General features: G+C 39.3%; 1 protein-coding gene across 12 annotated transcripts in view; it reads left to right on the plus strand.

Annotated features, from left to right (window-relative positions):
* The window catches only part of LOC115440977 (protein muscleblind), a 253,444-nt gene that overhangs the window by 208,765 nt on the left and 28,023 nt on the right, over positions 1-16,656 (plus strand). The window contains exon 1 of one of the 12 annotated variants that reach the window (XM_037441988.1): positions 16,398-16,566. The exons of the other annotated variants lie outside the window; for them this stretch is intronic. The gene's annotated coding sequence lies outside the window, so the exon portion shown is untranslated. Of the gene's footprint in view, positions 1-16,397; positions 16,567-16,656 lie in introns of those variants that run through there. 12 annotated transcript variants of the gene reach the window in all.

Consider the following 16,656-nt stretch of genomic DNA (forward strand, 5'->3'; position numbering starts at 1 on the left):
CGTGCGAAAGCGACATGATGATAACACTTTTCATTACAATAGTCGTACTCTTTCTCACCTAAACACTCAGTGTTGTCAGTATAAACATTTTACCAATAAGGTTACAAAATGACTCTGTACAAATTTAATGCATTTTATTTATGCCTTTAGCACGCGATTGTACCGCCGTCATAGAGCTCAAAAAAACAAAATACTCTATAGGAGGGGACCAGTAGGCACTAAAAAATATTACAGGGGACGAGTGGGCACAGGGTACGAATTTCAGGGGACCAGTGGGTGCGAAGCCGCGACCACGTGTGCTGGCGGCTAGTACAGACGTTTTACGATCGTCTCGCAGTCACGTTCATAACACAACGTAATAATTACACAATATTGTAATGCTACAATAAGTAGAGATGTATATAGATCCACGTAGTATTTACCAAACTCACGTTACGTAAAGCGTAATCCACATTGTACGTGCTAGATTTATATTATACTTTTATGATAACACTTGTCGCAATTCATATTACTCGATGAAATTTATTAAGGTAACGTTTAAAATTTTGAAAATATAATCTTCAACCTTCGTAACGCTATAAACAAACGAGTTAGTTATTAAGGTAGCGTTAGTACATTACAGGTACTTATGATCAGCATATGATAGCAGTGGGCGAGTAAGTGTTCCCTGCGGCCGGCTTTCTGCGGTTTTATGTAAATATCAGCCGATAAACCGACCTTCGCCCGCGCGGCGACGCTCATTTGCATTCATAGGCTCGTAACCCTTGCTCGGTCTTCGTTCGCTTATGCAGCCGGTAAAACTTGCTGCCCTGCCTTTGCACGACAATTTACGACTCCCCCATGTAATACGTCCAGGCCGCTATATGAGTCGGGCCTGTATCTACGCCGAAGAACGTGAGCTCGCGATGTTGCCGTTCGATTTACATATTATATTAAAGTCGCCGCCGCGCCGCCCGAGCCGCCCGCGCCGCGCCGCTCGTGTCGACGTGCCATGCCGCCAGTCGCCACCGACCGTTACGCTCCAACTTTTCTCAATTTTTCCGCCCATAAACCTCCCGAAACGAAAGTTTTGCTGTCCGCCACGTGAGGTCGAGTGTAAATACACTTTTTATAATGTATTAAGTCACTCTGTCGCTCCCTCTGAAAAGGACTTCTTTTAATAAAGACCTTTTTTTTTATCTAACAATGCGGACCATCTGCCTATTTCATTTCGTTCGGAGCTATAGGCGTAAGTATTTATTAAATTAGGAAACCTAATCCACATTATTTTAAGTAACAGACATCTGAATTCTATCTAAATTTAGAACTGTTTAATAGTTTCATGAGTGGAATAGTTTTATCATCATAAATTTGCACCAACTTGTATGACCTAGGATGTTAACAGTAGCGAATCCAGTAGTATTACATATGTGAACCTAGTATATATGTTAGTGGTGTATATCTGCGACATTTGTGTGCCGGCACATGAGTCGCGGTGTGGACCGCACACCTGTGTAAGCAAACAATATGACCTTGACTCAGACGACGCACTGTTGCCTTTGCACCTATTGTCTGCTTACGTGCATCACATATTACAAAGCGTACGTGTTCTCTGCTCATTTAAATTAATATCGTAGTCGTCCAGTGGTCGAAATTTGACTTTCCAAATTAATAAATTTGTAACACGTATATATCAATTTTATTTTATTGAATAAAATCTCACACCTCCGTGCGTGCGCTGTGCTTACAAAGGTAAAAACTTTTTATTCGCGTATTGATAGTCATATAAAATAAACCACGGTTATATCAGGCTAAAAATCGTCAATTCGCGTTAATCGATTTACAAAATATAATACCGTTTCGTGCGGTGTCGTACAAACGGTGACAGTTGAAAGCATCGATGTAAACTCGCGTGACTCGCACCCGGCTCCCCCTCGTCGCCGTTAGCCCTTCTCGTTAAAACTTTCCGAAATATGACGCACGCTTGCAACCCTTTCTGTTATTTTTTAAAAGCACCCATTACTCGGTTGGCCACTGTCTTCAATTGCATCCTGTGTTACGTTTTTTCCGTTTTTTGTTGTCTAAATCAGCGCAGGCTTTGTCCCGTTTAGCGTAGAACTGTTCTGTTCGCGTTTTCTATCGGGGCAAAATGTTCCTTTGTAGTTGATCCTGCGATTTGCTCGCATTAGCGGAGGATCAGAGATCGAGCGGGGTGCGCGCATCGTTCGCCGTCTGTCGGCTGACGCTCCCTGGCCCGATAGCGTCAATCTAACGCTCAATTAGCTGAATGCGATTATCCGATTCGGATCCAGTTTCGCGAGCGTCTCTACCGCACGCCGCCCCAAGACAAGCGCGCCAACTTTATTAATTAAGCCGTGTCTTATCTCTTGTTAGCACTCATTCTATTATTTGTCTTTTCACCGCTCATTTCCATAATTTCATCGGCGAGTAATTACTTACTACTAACGCGGAGCATTTCTCATTGTGTTTGCATATTTTGCCTTTAGTCGTTTGCATTGTGGAAGTTTGTCTAAATAGAATTAATTCCAGATGACGAATACGATTCTTTGCAAATTTATATATATATTTATGTTTGCAATTGTTGTCAATATGGATCGTGTTTCGCCGTGAATGTGTAATTCGGCATTTGCATTCTGCTATACGTGCCGGTTTTGGCGTGATTGGCTAGCCGGCCAGCAGGCCATTGTATTGTAGTTTTGTGAAAACAAATGTTGTTAAAATGATGCGTCAGTTTAAGGACGTGGGGGTGACGATGGGGTTGGGACGGCCGTTCTCTCCCCCGCTGTGTGTTTAATTAGCTTAATTGACATCGCGAGGCGCGGTGTCCAAGCGTTTGTTTGCGATATCGCGTTACCGCGCCCGCCAAACCGTCGCCGCCCCGCTGCCCTCCACGTACACCAGCTACCTGTATTTCAAAGGATTAAATCTCTATCATCCATTGTGTGTCACGTTAAACAAAGATATGTCTAGAATCTTTTCCCTACCCTTGAAATCCCACGATATTTTCAAAGAGAATAAGTATGTATTTTACAATAACTACATAATATTGTAGGCACTTATGATGTCTCCTACTATATCGATATTAAATTGAAATAGTCGAAAATAAACATTCGTAAGAAACAATTGTTTAAGTATATTCTAGTGCATTTTACAATAAAGCGACAGCGCTGCGTCGGCGTCATTGCGGATTTGTGCAGAAACGGTACAATGCTGAGTCAGCGATGAGTCATGTACAGCTCAGAATACATGGAGTCCTCTCCAGCATAAATATAAGTGTATACACAATTTAAACGCTACATTGACCATACTAAAGATAAAATGCATTCGGAATTCTATAAACTTTATTGTGTACATCATAATACGCACAGTAACTCTTGTGATTATAGCTATTAATTTAGTGCTCGTAATGAATTATGTATGAGAGAAGGATAACGTTCGTTTGATACTATAGTCTGTTTAACGAGTCGAGTAAGTCATAAACATTGTTCCCTTGTCGATGCTCATTTTGTTGGCTTTATCTATGAAGTTTGCAGAACATTGGCGCAGCCTCGCCGTTCGGATTGTGTTAATGAATATCTTCAGAACGACGCCATCGCACAAAGTGCGTGTGATTAATCTCGTCTCGAACAAAGGAGTCCGTTTCCGCGAGCCCCATACAGCTATCGATCATTCACCTCCTCGAATAAAAATAATCATAAATAAAGGGGCCGGCGCCATTGTCCAAACGAGCCGTGCGTGTCTACGATAGTTTTACCTATTTCATGTAATATAGACTGACTTAACAATATTATGGCGTGCGGTGGTGTGAGTTTACCGTCTTTCTAGTTAGCCGTACCTCTTTGTTTACTCGCACGGGACTCAAGGTCGCGTTAATGTAATCATTGCCCATCTGTCGTCCGATCGCTTAATTGTACTACTAGTGTACTTTGTATAACAAATGTTTAATCATTACGTGGTTTAAATTACGTTTATCTTTTTGCGAACTTACTTCAAACATTATTGAATCGGCTTAAGCAATGAAAGTGAAAACAATGACAGCTGCAATTGTATGTTAATCCCACGTATGGTCGTTGTTATCCCAAAATCGTAACTATCATCGCTTAGTTATAAATCGTTTATCAAATGTGCGTTTATTGTTATCGAAACTCATATCTATCGATTATAAAATGCATCAAACGATTTATTGAATGATTTCATTCTCATTTCCCTTAAATGTATCGGATATTAATCACATCTGATATAATATTAATTGTCATTAGCAACGAGTTCGCGTTTTAAACATTTGTTATCGATCATTAATCAGATTACATTTCATCCAATGTAATGGTAACGGTTTGCGGAATAATAATGTATCGAAAAATATTTATATCCCACATAGTTTTCGACGTTATAAATTCGTATATGCGTAATAAAATATATTTTTAAATTCAAATTTGCTTAAATCCTAGCCCTATTGTTTTAACATAACTTTAGAAGCAACCTTAGTCACATGACAATATCACAACGTATACTTCTTTAGTCAACATTGTGAAGTACCTTACCGCACAGTTTGACCCGCGCCGGAACGTACTATAAAGAAAAATCGTTACGTACTCCGTGGCATGTTTTCCCTACAAACTTATTGTACAATAACAAGCTGGTATACAAAGGATAATTTCGCCGTCATAACGGTAAGCTATGTAATAGAGCCGCCGTGCGCTTTGTCGAGCTTTTTGAGACAGTGGCGGTGGGAGGCACCATGGCGCACAGTAACCGCGCTCTGCACATAAATAACTTTATATGAGCGCTCTAAATCTCATTACGGCTACTGTAATAGCTTCCAAGGCTCCGTTGTCGGTTGTGACGGGAATATAAAGCAAGCCTGATTTATTCCTACAAATTAAGCGCATCATTTTACAGGAAAAGTTATTGTTCGAATAGAGGAACGCACGATCTCAACGACATCAATGCACTTGCACCAATGCGCCGTTTAGGTTGTAAACATCTATTATTTTCAACAAACACGACTTTAAACGCTATGCCGAGTCTGCTGAAAAATCGAAGGAATATAGTAACCGCCGCGCCGCCCTGACAGCCGCCGACGGTGCCCTCGCCATGTAGCGAGCCGATAGCGTAATACCAAAACAAATGGCCTTCTTTGTCGCACATTTTATTTTAGATACGTGAGTTATGTTTCGGAGATGCTGCGTGCGCTACGCCGCGGTTTTATGCTGCTCTGCGATATTTTGTTCAACCCTTTTTATGAAGCCCATGAGCTTTACGTAATTTCAAGAGCTCTCTCTCTCCGAAAATAACAATATTATAGCATAATCTCCATAAGGATAATAAGGTTCTTTTTGGATATGTACTAAATGGAACTGTCATCTTCATATATCACTTAAAAGCATTGCTTGTTGTGTATTAATTGAAAAAGAACGCGATAAAAACGTACGCTTGGTACCTACCGATTATAAATATGTCTGGGCTGCTTATTCAACTGCAATCTACACGAAAAAACAACTGACAACTAAACATCAACATGTTTAATCTTGCAATTGGAAACAAACGCAAAAACTATTATTGTTTTTATTATATGTCATGTATTCTTCGTTGGCGGTCCTTAAATAAATAAAATAAATAAGACTTGATCGTTTAAAATATTTACAAAGAGTTTTAGTACGAAATCGATGAATTCAATTTAGATCGGCGGCAACAGTGCCAGAGCATTAGCGGCGCACATCGATCCGTTATCTCTACTGCCGAACAAAGAGAGATGAAATTTTAATCGGTCGCGTTGTCTGCCATCGCCGAAGTTGGCCGCCAAGCCGGCGCCGGTCGTATTGTAATGAGCGGGCTCGGCTGCACGGGATCTTGCCTTCGCCTGAATAATACATGCACCCTGATACCAGCCACGAGACGAGCCGGCACGCCTGCGACCTCCGACCACACCGCCCCGAACAAACTGACCAACGCCAATCGAAACAATACAACTATTATTGATAGCTGCCAAGTTTGCCTCGAGATATTGATGTTTCAATTCAAACACCCAAACTTCATTTAATCCCTTAGGTACGCAATCACTTAATCACATATTTAACGCAGACGGTTTTTATTTACGCTTACAAAACATAGCATAGACAAAGTAAAAAAACAGAGCTGTTAGTGCCAACGAATAGATTGTTGTTTTTTGGTCACAAAAGATTGGCCTCGTTTCCGCGGAATATAAATAACATTTCGATCATTCGCTCGATAGCAAAATGACTTTGATTACGTAAGCGTATCTGTGTCGAAAGTGACTTGCTCGGTCTTAAAATTTATGCAATCTAATTTTCCAGGTAAACGCTGAAGATTTATTCTGGAGTCTCCTTTCCTTAAACGAATATATATTTTTTCGATCCTTGTTAATTCTATTATTTCTTTATTTTATGATGATTTATTAAATATTATATTGAAGTGATGTATAATATTACATAACACAATTAACTCATCAAATAGGAAATTGATTTCTATTTTTGAATAGCTACAGAAGTCTTGCGGTAACCTAACTCTAAATAGACTAAAATAAAAATACTAAACCTTTGATCACCGAGGAATGCTGTGTATCAGAAAACCTAACTATGTACCTGACACTTTCCATTTTACCATATTTCAATACGCAAGCGCAGATACAAGTATTATAAAACATTATCTAATTTAAGTTTCGGGTAACCACATTTCACGCTCTGATAACGCAGCCAGTAAAAGAAGTTGTATTAACCTTATAACTTCTCAGTTATTATAATAAATACTTGATAATATGACATACGTTATTTAACTTCGTCAGTTAGGACGAACTTTTAAAAAATATGAGACTAAATATAAATTGCTGATTAATAATAATTTTGCGCAGAAAAGGGACATTAAAAAGTTGAAGCTGGACGGAGGAGTAAGAAATAGAAAGTATTTTCCCCGAGTTTTAATATCAAATCGGGGAGATCTCCTTATAATAAGTTGTAAACTCGTGTTGGAGGGTTTTCGCCGCAAGTTCGATGCTACAGCCACCGGCGACTGCCGGCAATCTCGTTAAAATCTACGACGAAACTCCGCAATGGCGTTTCACGACCATTTATGAAATCACATGCTACGGCTAATATGGCCGTAAGTAGTTGGTTACACGTGTTAGTTTAGCTCTACCCGGCAGTCGAGCACAAGATATTGCCATTCTGGAATCGTTATCATTATTTATTCAATTTCTTTTTTATGTTTACAGTACGGTTGTAAGCCATTTTCTTACTTTACACAAAGCTCAGTTTTTTTATAGTCGTTCGTAGGCCGCTAGTTTTGTCCTACAACGACTAAATGCACAATAAATTGAGACGACAAGAACAATATTAGAACTCTTTTTACATAATATCTAACTGTATTGCTTTCATAATAAAGCCCTTACTATCTTGCTTTTGAAAAATAACTTAGCACATGCATCCAAACGGCGATCATAGCGATTATGTAGAATTTATTTTAAACTTTCAAAGTTACAAACACAACAATGTAATATTATTGCGATTTTATAGCATTCATGCGAATATTTAAACACAACCGATCAACGTCGAACACATAAAACCAAAGCTTTCTCTATTCAAATTCATCGCAAAGTTCGATACGGTGGTCGAATATTTTTTGTCGATATTTCAACGAAATTTTTTGTCGGCATTGCGTCGTTTTTTTTTTCCATCTTATATGAAAGTGGGAGGCACGTAGTTGTCCACTTCTATCGTCAGCGATGTCGTTAGGGGTATAGTGGCGGTCGGCTCCTTATCGCGCGCCACTACGCGAGTAATGACGCCTTCGATCGCAGGCTAATGGCCAACGCGGGCCCACTTAGATACGCAAATGAGCATCGACAAGTGCCGACCGTCAAACGTCGTGATTGCGCGTACACATTACACCAAAACTGATTATTGTTCACCGTTGCAAGGCAAGTTTTTGTACATTGCGGTAGAACTTGTATATTGGGATATTATTTATTTATTTATTCTCATAGGAAAACATACAGCTTACAATACAACATTCTGTCTAACTAAAATAAAGTAATATAATATGAGGCCAATAAAGTTTTCACTATTAAATAATAAAGGTTTGTGGAGTATACCTATATATAGATATTTATTTAATATTGCTTAACAGCTTTTGGTGGTATTGGGCCATATCTGAGCAGAAATGAATTAAATGTACATTTTGTAGGTGAGTTGCTTTTAAAACTGGTCTGATTATGGTTCATATTTGACAATATTAATAAGAAAGAATATGCGTTTCCAGACAGACTATATTATTACAATTATTGTGGATGCAAGAATGTCGGGAAATCCTTAAGGAATTCAAAGACGGTTCCCTACCAACCATATAAAGTGCCTGATTCACAACTTCTGAGTAAATGCTCGTTACATAAATGTATAAGTCGACCAAATACAAAAGTCAAACTCTAATCTATGCTTCCAAATGAATTGGTATTCATACACTATTTACACAGATAAATGTAAAATAAAGTTTACTGTAACTTTTGAAACAGTCCCGAAAAGAACTTCTTTTGTTTGGAATAATTATATCTAATAAGCAACGATAGACAGTAGCACTTCAAACAGAGCGGATGAGTAAGCAGTAGTAACCAGAATTTATCATTGCCTCTTATAATGAGTAGCCATGATGTCCAATATTATATTACTAAATTATATGACACGTAGTTTTCTAAACGTCGAGCAGTTGTCGCAACACGAGTAGGTGGACAGGCGTTAAAACCGTCACATGTCTGCATCCGATGGTTTTTTTTTGTACCGTGCGGTTTTTATTCGGCTATTGTTTCTTCGAACTCGTTACCAATAGGATATGTCCACGCTGTGTATTTTTGTATTGTCTTCGTTTTTGCTCTCGAACTAGATTGATAGATAGAACGATTGCAACGCACCAAAATGGTCCTGATGTTGATATTTGTTTGAATAATTTGAAATATAAATTCATATAGTTTTAACCGTTACTAAATGTTTGTGTGAAAAATACGCCTATTAGTGATAATAAATGTAATGATTAAAATAGCGTACATTATCGCAAACATCTATACTATATACAAACTGAATGTTTTAATTAAATATATTTATCAAATTGAACTGCGCTCGTATGTAAATTCGTTGCCTCGGTTTTGAATCCTTTAGTCCCACGTTACAAAAACCTTTCCCTAAGCGAAAACTAGCGTGACACATGTCTTCCAGTGGCTTTACGCAATCCTCTCATCCAACATCCACGCTATCCATGACATGTTAAATTCTTATCTACTGCCCAAACATTCATAGTTACTAGACAAATAAGCATGTGCTCGCCTTCTCAGCTATTGTTAGGACACACAATCAGTATTTTGCAGTAAAGCTCGCAGTACAACGTTGGGTAAACAAGTTAATTTCATAGTACAAAGATTTCTTGACGTTTATTACTCTTGTAACTGCAAACCGAGTATATTTACAGTTTTCGGTATTTTGTGTGTTTTGTTAATAGCCTGTGTGCATGCGACCGAACTTGATAGTTTCGTATGTGCTACTAGAGCACTTTTAAACTATGCCGTGACCAAGCCATAGAAATGTTAGGAGATAATAGCTCCTAAACCCTTCGTCTCAAACTACCCCCATGGGATGGGTGAGTGGAGACGGCCAGTGTTTTTAGGCCACCGCCGCCGTCCGCCCCCAAGCCAAAGAATGTATTTATTGTAAGACGACAGATGTGCACAATAAGAAAGGCTACCAAACGCATTAGCCGAAAGAGGATATTCGTGTCGTTTAAGTCGTTTGTCACGTATAATGTTCTATATAAAATTTTATTTGAGTCTAGAACAAGAAAACCCCAGGCGCGCGTTACTGTCCGACCCCTCGCCGCTGGACGTTTCGTATTTATATTAAATGTAACTCTCTTTTATTGCCCTCATTAAGTGCATACAGACGCGGTAATGGATTCTCGAAACAATAACCCGTAGTATTCTCGATAAATTAGTGCAATTCATAAAGCTATATAATCACGATTGCACGTAACTAAAATAGTAGTATTAATTTGTTTAACAATTATTATAGCTACTCTGAGCATTCTTTTATCCAACTATAATGTTACAAATATAAAATTCTGTGAAGATCTTTGTTAATTGGATGTAAGTTAAAAAATTTAATATAAACGGCTGTATAATTTTTATCTCAAGTTATTTGATAAGTCTGTACTGAACAGTTCGTTTAAACCACGCAGTGTGCGGTTGATTCTCGGCGACTCGTTCAGTCATCAACTGATTTGCATCATAAGTTCTCGTGCAAATTGATCTACGAGACTGAGATAGACGCGTTAATTGAGTCTAATACATTGATGGTAACGAATAGTTTTTAAGTAAAACGCTCGGATTTTAGCAATTTCATAGTTATTCTACTGTACGGATATGTAGGCTATTTAAAGTATATTGGAGATATATGTTCTATTCGTTATTTAGATTTGGATGATCTATATATTGCAAACATTCTAAAACAGTTGACATAAAAAGTTTTTAACAAAAAATAACGCCGAGTTTAAAATCACTAAACAATGAAAAAATAACTTGTGGTTTGCTTATCAGGAAATTTAAACACGACATAGCAACCAAACGTGGGAAGATTATTATAAAATCCGATACAGTATCGATGCAGCGCCAAAACCTCCGTCGCTGTTGGTAAAAGCGTTGTGTTTGCTGAGCGCTACGGCTTTTAATCCACGATTTGGAACTCAAATTTAATCGTACAATAATCCGCCACTATCTTACGGGCTGTAGCGCCCGCCCCGCAAATCGTGCAAGCTGAGGGATGTCGGCGGCACGGCACGGCGCGAGCGTCGACAGCGCCGGGCCGCCGCGACGGCGCCCATCCAGCTGTAAATGGAGTACGCATTAATACTCAACTATGTAATAAATGTTATTGTTTGTCATAAACTTTGTTTTATGAAGGTCGACCATCCCGGCCCTTGATGCTGTTCGGACCTTTAATATAGTTTACCATTCGCTTGATACCCTCGCTTAGTTAGGTATTAAACCGTGATATTCTCAGTTTTTTATTTACTTATATTATAAAAAATAATATAGACTTGTAGTCGGTATCGAAACGTAAAATATTATTGAAATTTAATCATTCTATATCAGGGGCAGATAAAACGAAAATAATAAGTTTTTATATTGAAAAGTCGCAGAATCGCAATCATTGCAAAAGTTGCGCTTTAAGCATTGCTGCAATATTTTTCACTGTGACCTTTCAGAAGCGGGGAACTTCAAGATATCATTTGTTGTTTCGACAAATTGTTTCTTCATATCTATTGATCTTCCTGCACTTTTATCCACAACTTTCAACTTATATTAAAGAACTGTTTTGTTCTAGTTATATTGACTTAACGGGAATGTTGAAAATATTTTCCATCATTCGAAGTGCATGATTTGATAAACCAATGACAAAAACATCATCATACTTTATTTTAATCTCAATATTATTAATAAAAAAAAAGTATTTGACAGGTCGTTGCGATTTTATTATAGGACGTCGATTACGTGCATCGATGTGTTGTTATGCGAGATACCGGAAGGGAGCGTTGGCAACACGAACATCAGGGTTTATTTGTATGTAGCTCAGCTCGTCGCCGATGCGAGGGGCGGCATCAAGACGTTCAGTGCAATTTTTCAACGTTTCGACTTCGTGTTCAGCAAGCCGATGTAGCCCGCCGCAGTGCAGCCGGCCGACGCCCGCCCGCCCCGCGCCCCTCACGGCCCGCACCTGCTCCCGCGCTCAACTACTGCAACTTTAATCTCCCAATCCGCCACCGCACGACCGCACACCGGCGCGACGCTATATTTCAATTAATTCGACCATCCATTCCCGACGTGAAACTACGCGCCGCTTAGCTCATAACCCCGGCAGGACGCCGCGTCGCTTTCAATCTGATAGCTGTGTCACACCACACTCTACTTGAGGCGCCACATTGTGAGTTGCGAAAAAACGCGACTTGTCTTTGCAAAATTGTATACTTTCTTACCCTTTTTTTTGTTAGTAAAATATTTTAAAGCGTTCGTTCCATGCAGTATATGACGCAATGACGAGCCTTAAAAGATTTTGACACTTTTTGATGTGATATCGACTGACGCCGCTTTGTGGCGCCTCGACATCGGCAGCGGGTTTTACAAAAGCTCGTTAGTACTTTAGTCTACTAATGGCACCACAGTAACTTCAGAAAATAATTTTGAAGATAAATAAAAATCTATTTCACTCCCAAGCTGCCGGGACGACTTATATATATACTTAGTATTATGGAATGAAAATATATTTTACAGTTAATAAAAGAATGACAAAAGTTTTTGCTGCATAGTAGTTTTATATTGCCATTAAAAGATAGTTCTTATTCTTATTATGCAGGTCGGAACCCTGGCGAGGAGCGGCGCACGTGTCGCCTATCTCGCTGAATCAACTCAACCCGATTCGCTCTACCGCAACTGAATGTACTTAATTTGATTTCGATTGTATTAAACCCCACTTCGTCTCCAATTAATGACCCAAAGGTCTCCAATAATTCGGTCCGGTAAATTGTTTCTACCAACGGGAAGTCTCGCATGAAACCCGTTGTACAGCATTATACGATTGTGTGCACGCAGTTTCTGACATTATATCAACGCGCTACATACATTGCTAATTAAACTCTTTTGGTGGGACACATTTTGTACGATGAAAGTTAGTGCGGGGCGAGTGTGTTTGGCAAAAACCGGAAATAACTTTGCACCACGATGTAACATTGTAGAAACAAGGGGAGGCGTACAGGCACGAAGTAATTAGATGACTGTTGTAAGTGTTGTATTGTTCATTCGTTCGGCGATTTTCTAGTCGTCCGTACGGGGCGTACGGCTCTCGTTCGGTTTCCGTGTTTAATTGCGATCGACGCCGTAACGGACAGCCGCACGTTTTTGTTCCACTCTGAATGAAATGAACCGCGTGTCCTTTAATGAGTAGTTCACCACATTCTCTACGCGTCTCTAAATCAACCCTTCCCACTGTCTATTATGTTTTATGCACTCCAGGTCCGGTCCTAATTAGTTTTGTAGCGTTTAAAGTTTCGCCAGAGTAACAGTAAAATGTTTACGTATTATTTACTTTTGTTAATTTAAATAGTTTTACCGTTACACCTCGCCTACGGTTGGTCGGTTTTATTCCGAATACAACTTTACATTGAATATTAAATTATAACATTTTCCTTTATGAGTACAATGTTTATAATTATTATGATCCGATACTCGGTAAGCTGTTGCTAAATGTTGAATACAATTTTAGTCTCCGGTCAAATGAAATTCAATCTAGTTATTTGTCGAGTCGCGTTGCTTCGATCTTTCTTGGAGCGCGCAACCCCTCCCGCCCGCATCCGAGCTTGCGTAAATAATTCACCCTCGGATATAAGTTGGCCCATTCCACTACCGCATGTAATTCTGAATTTTTACATCGATATTTATTTCATACTATTCGATTTTGTGTAGAACTAATAGCCTCTGTGAGTAGTTTATTGTTTCATATCTATACTATTATATAAAGCTGAAGAGTTTGTTTGTTTGTTTGTTTGTTTGTTTGAACGCGCTAATCTCAGGAACTACCGGTCCAAACTGAAAAATTCTTTTTGCGTTGGATAGCCCTATGTTCGTGGAGTGCTATAGGCTATATATCATCACGCTATACCCAATAGGAGCGGAGCAGTAATGCCTAATCTCAGGAACTACTGTCCGAACTGAAAAATTCTTTTTGCGTTGGATAGCCCTTTGTTCGTGGAGTGCTATAGGCTATATATCATCACGCTATACCCAATAGGAGCGGAGCAGTAATGACTAATCTCAGGATCTACCGGTCCAAACTGAAAAATTATTTTTGCGTTGGATAGCCCTTTGTTCGTGGAGTGCTATAGGCTATATATCATCACGCTATACCCAATAGGAGCAGAGCAGTAATGGCTAATCTCAGGAACTACCGGTTCGAACTAAAAAAAATCATTTTGTATTGGATAGCCCTTTGTTCGTGAAGTGCTGTAGGCTGTATATCATCACGCTATGACCAATAGGAGCAGAGCAGTAATGGCTAATCTCAGAAACTAGGAGTTTGAACTGAATAATTCTTTTTGTGTTGGATAGCCCTTTGTTCCTGGAATGCTATAGGCTATATATATCATCACGCTATGCCCAATAGGAGCGGAGCAGTAATCGCTAATCTCAGGAACTACCGGTTCGAACTGAAAAAATATTTTTGTGTTGGATAGCCCTTTGTTCCTGGAGTGCTATAGGTTTATATTATTATATAAAGCTGAAGAGTTTGTTTGTTAGTTTGTTTGAACGCGCTAATCTCAGGAACTACCGGTCCAAACTGAAAAAATATTTTTGCGTTGGATAGCCCTATATTCGTGGAGTGCTATAGGCTATATATCATCACGCTATACCCAATAGGAGCAGAGCAGTAATGGCTAATCTCAGGAACTACCGGTTCGAACTAAAAAAATCATTTTGTATTGGAGCAGAGCAGTAATGGCTAATCTCAGAAACTAGGAGTTTGAACTGAATAATTATTTTTGTGTTGGATAGCCCTTTGTTCCTGGAATGCTATAGGCTATATATCATCACGCTATGTCCAATAGGAGCGGAGCAGTAATCGCTAATCTCAGGAACTACCGGTTCGAACTGAAAAAATATTTTTGTGTTGGATAGCCCTTTGTTCCTGGAGTGCTATAGGTTATATATCGTCACGCTATGACCAATAGGAGCGGAGCAGTAATAAAACATGATGCAAAAACGGGGACAATTTATTAGTTTTGAGAGCTTCTGTTGCGTGCGCTGCGTAAACGGTTAAAGTTATGCAACAATAATGTATGACGGGATTGTTCCTCTTAAAAAGTTCTACAAAAATATATCATAAAACAAAGTCCCCCGCTGCATCGGTCTGCCCGAACGTTGAGTTTAAGTCAAAAACTACCCAACTTATTAGGATAAAATTTGGTATGGAGACAGTTTGAGACCCTGGGAAGAACATAGGCTCCCGGGAAATTATATAGCGTGACTTTTATAACGGAAAACTTTAGCCCGAAAAACTTTATAACGCGGGCGGAGCCGCGGGCAAAAGCTAGTAATTAATAAAATTTCACCTCATTTAACGATATGCTTGTTATTTTAAACGGTGTACAAGTACGTTAACTATACTATTATGTAATGGTGTTGTGTTACACCCAATAATATTGGTTGCTGTTAATTCGTGTTACGTCGCGTCGCAGCGATGCTCAAAGTGTCAGGGTAATTAATGATAAAATGTCATTATGAGAGTTGAGGAAGGCGACGGAGATTGTAATGTAATGATTACGTTGGTCGTGCTTCTGGTGTGTTGTGTCAGGATTTGTAACTAGCGGTATACAGTGACAGCCGCCATCGTAGCGCAGGCTTGTCCGCCCAATTAGATCAAAGTTTCAGTCAAAACCATTGTCGTAAATTTATACATTTCGATGTGAGTAAGAAGGCATTGCTATGCTTAAAATACCACAATTTAGGGGAAAAAAATTCAATGTAAAGATGATGATGCTCTGAAAATTCATAGCTATAAAAAGTAGCCAATCCCATTCTCAGTTTTCATCTATCATCACTTCAGTGCTATGGACACATATTGATAACTAGCTAAGCTGTGAGCTCTTGCTTAAGGTGCCGCCCTACTGCGAGCGATAAGTTATGTGCAGTAATTCTCTATTACAATCTAGAACACACGCGAAATATCTGTAACGTACAATGTTAATCCTTCCCGTACTAATATTTAACATTGTTAAATATTTAAGCATCGTTAAATCAGAGTTTAGGAACCTAATTACTACCGTGTACTCAATATGTACCTTAGTAAATTCACAGAATTTCCTATAGGACATTCATTACTGCCTAAAGTTCGGCGTTTCTTTTACTCTTCTGAGCGTCACTTGTAACCAATGCTTAAATAATTGTATGGCTGTGAGTCTATGTCATAGTCATTGAGTCTATCCTATCCTAATATCTTAAAGAGCTGTTCTGGCAGTATGGATATCATTAAAATATGTTTTGCTTTCCTTCTCCCCTTACGTCCCCATCCAAGACGACGCACAACGCTCGCGTTCAAACAAAATTATATTCATAACTTCCTAACAATACTTGCCATTTTTCCGCGGCACACTAACTAATGACTGCGGTACACATTTTGGGGTACACTGGCATAAACAACAGTAAATGTAAGTCTAGTAGTCGTGAGCTCGATACTGTTTGCCGCTCATAGTGGGATCGACCATTAAATAGGTGTAGGCAACATGCGTACACGTCACATCCGCGCTAACATCGATCGATAGCACTTGTAAGTGGTCGGGTAGGTGTCAAGCGTTAACTCAGTACAGTGGTGTCCGCCGCCCCGCGCCGCGCCGCCACTCGTGTGGTGTACCGCTGCCGCCGCCGACAAAACTGTATAAACAGTTTATTTACACGGAACGCGTCTCGCACACGTGAAAATTGATCGCGGCTTGCTGTTGTTACTCGTTACAATATGATATTTTTCCGAGGTAACCTGTCCGTAGGGTACGTAGGCCTGAACAAAGAGGCGCAATTCCGAAACAATCAAATTAATTTTCTCCGTTGTTGTTTAATTAGCG

This window comes from Manduca sexta, chromosome 23 (genome assembly GCF_014839805.1).
Source record: "Manduca sexta isolate Smith_Timp_Sample1 chromosome 23, JHU_Msex_v1.0, whole genome shotgun sequence".
Lineage (NCBI taxonomy): Eukaryota > Metazoa > Arthropoda > Insecta > Lepidoptera > Sphingidae > Manduca > Manduca sexta.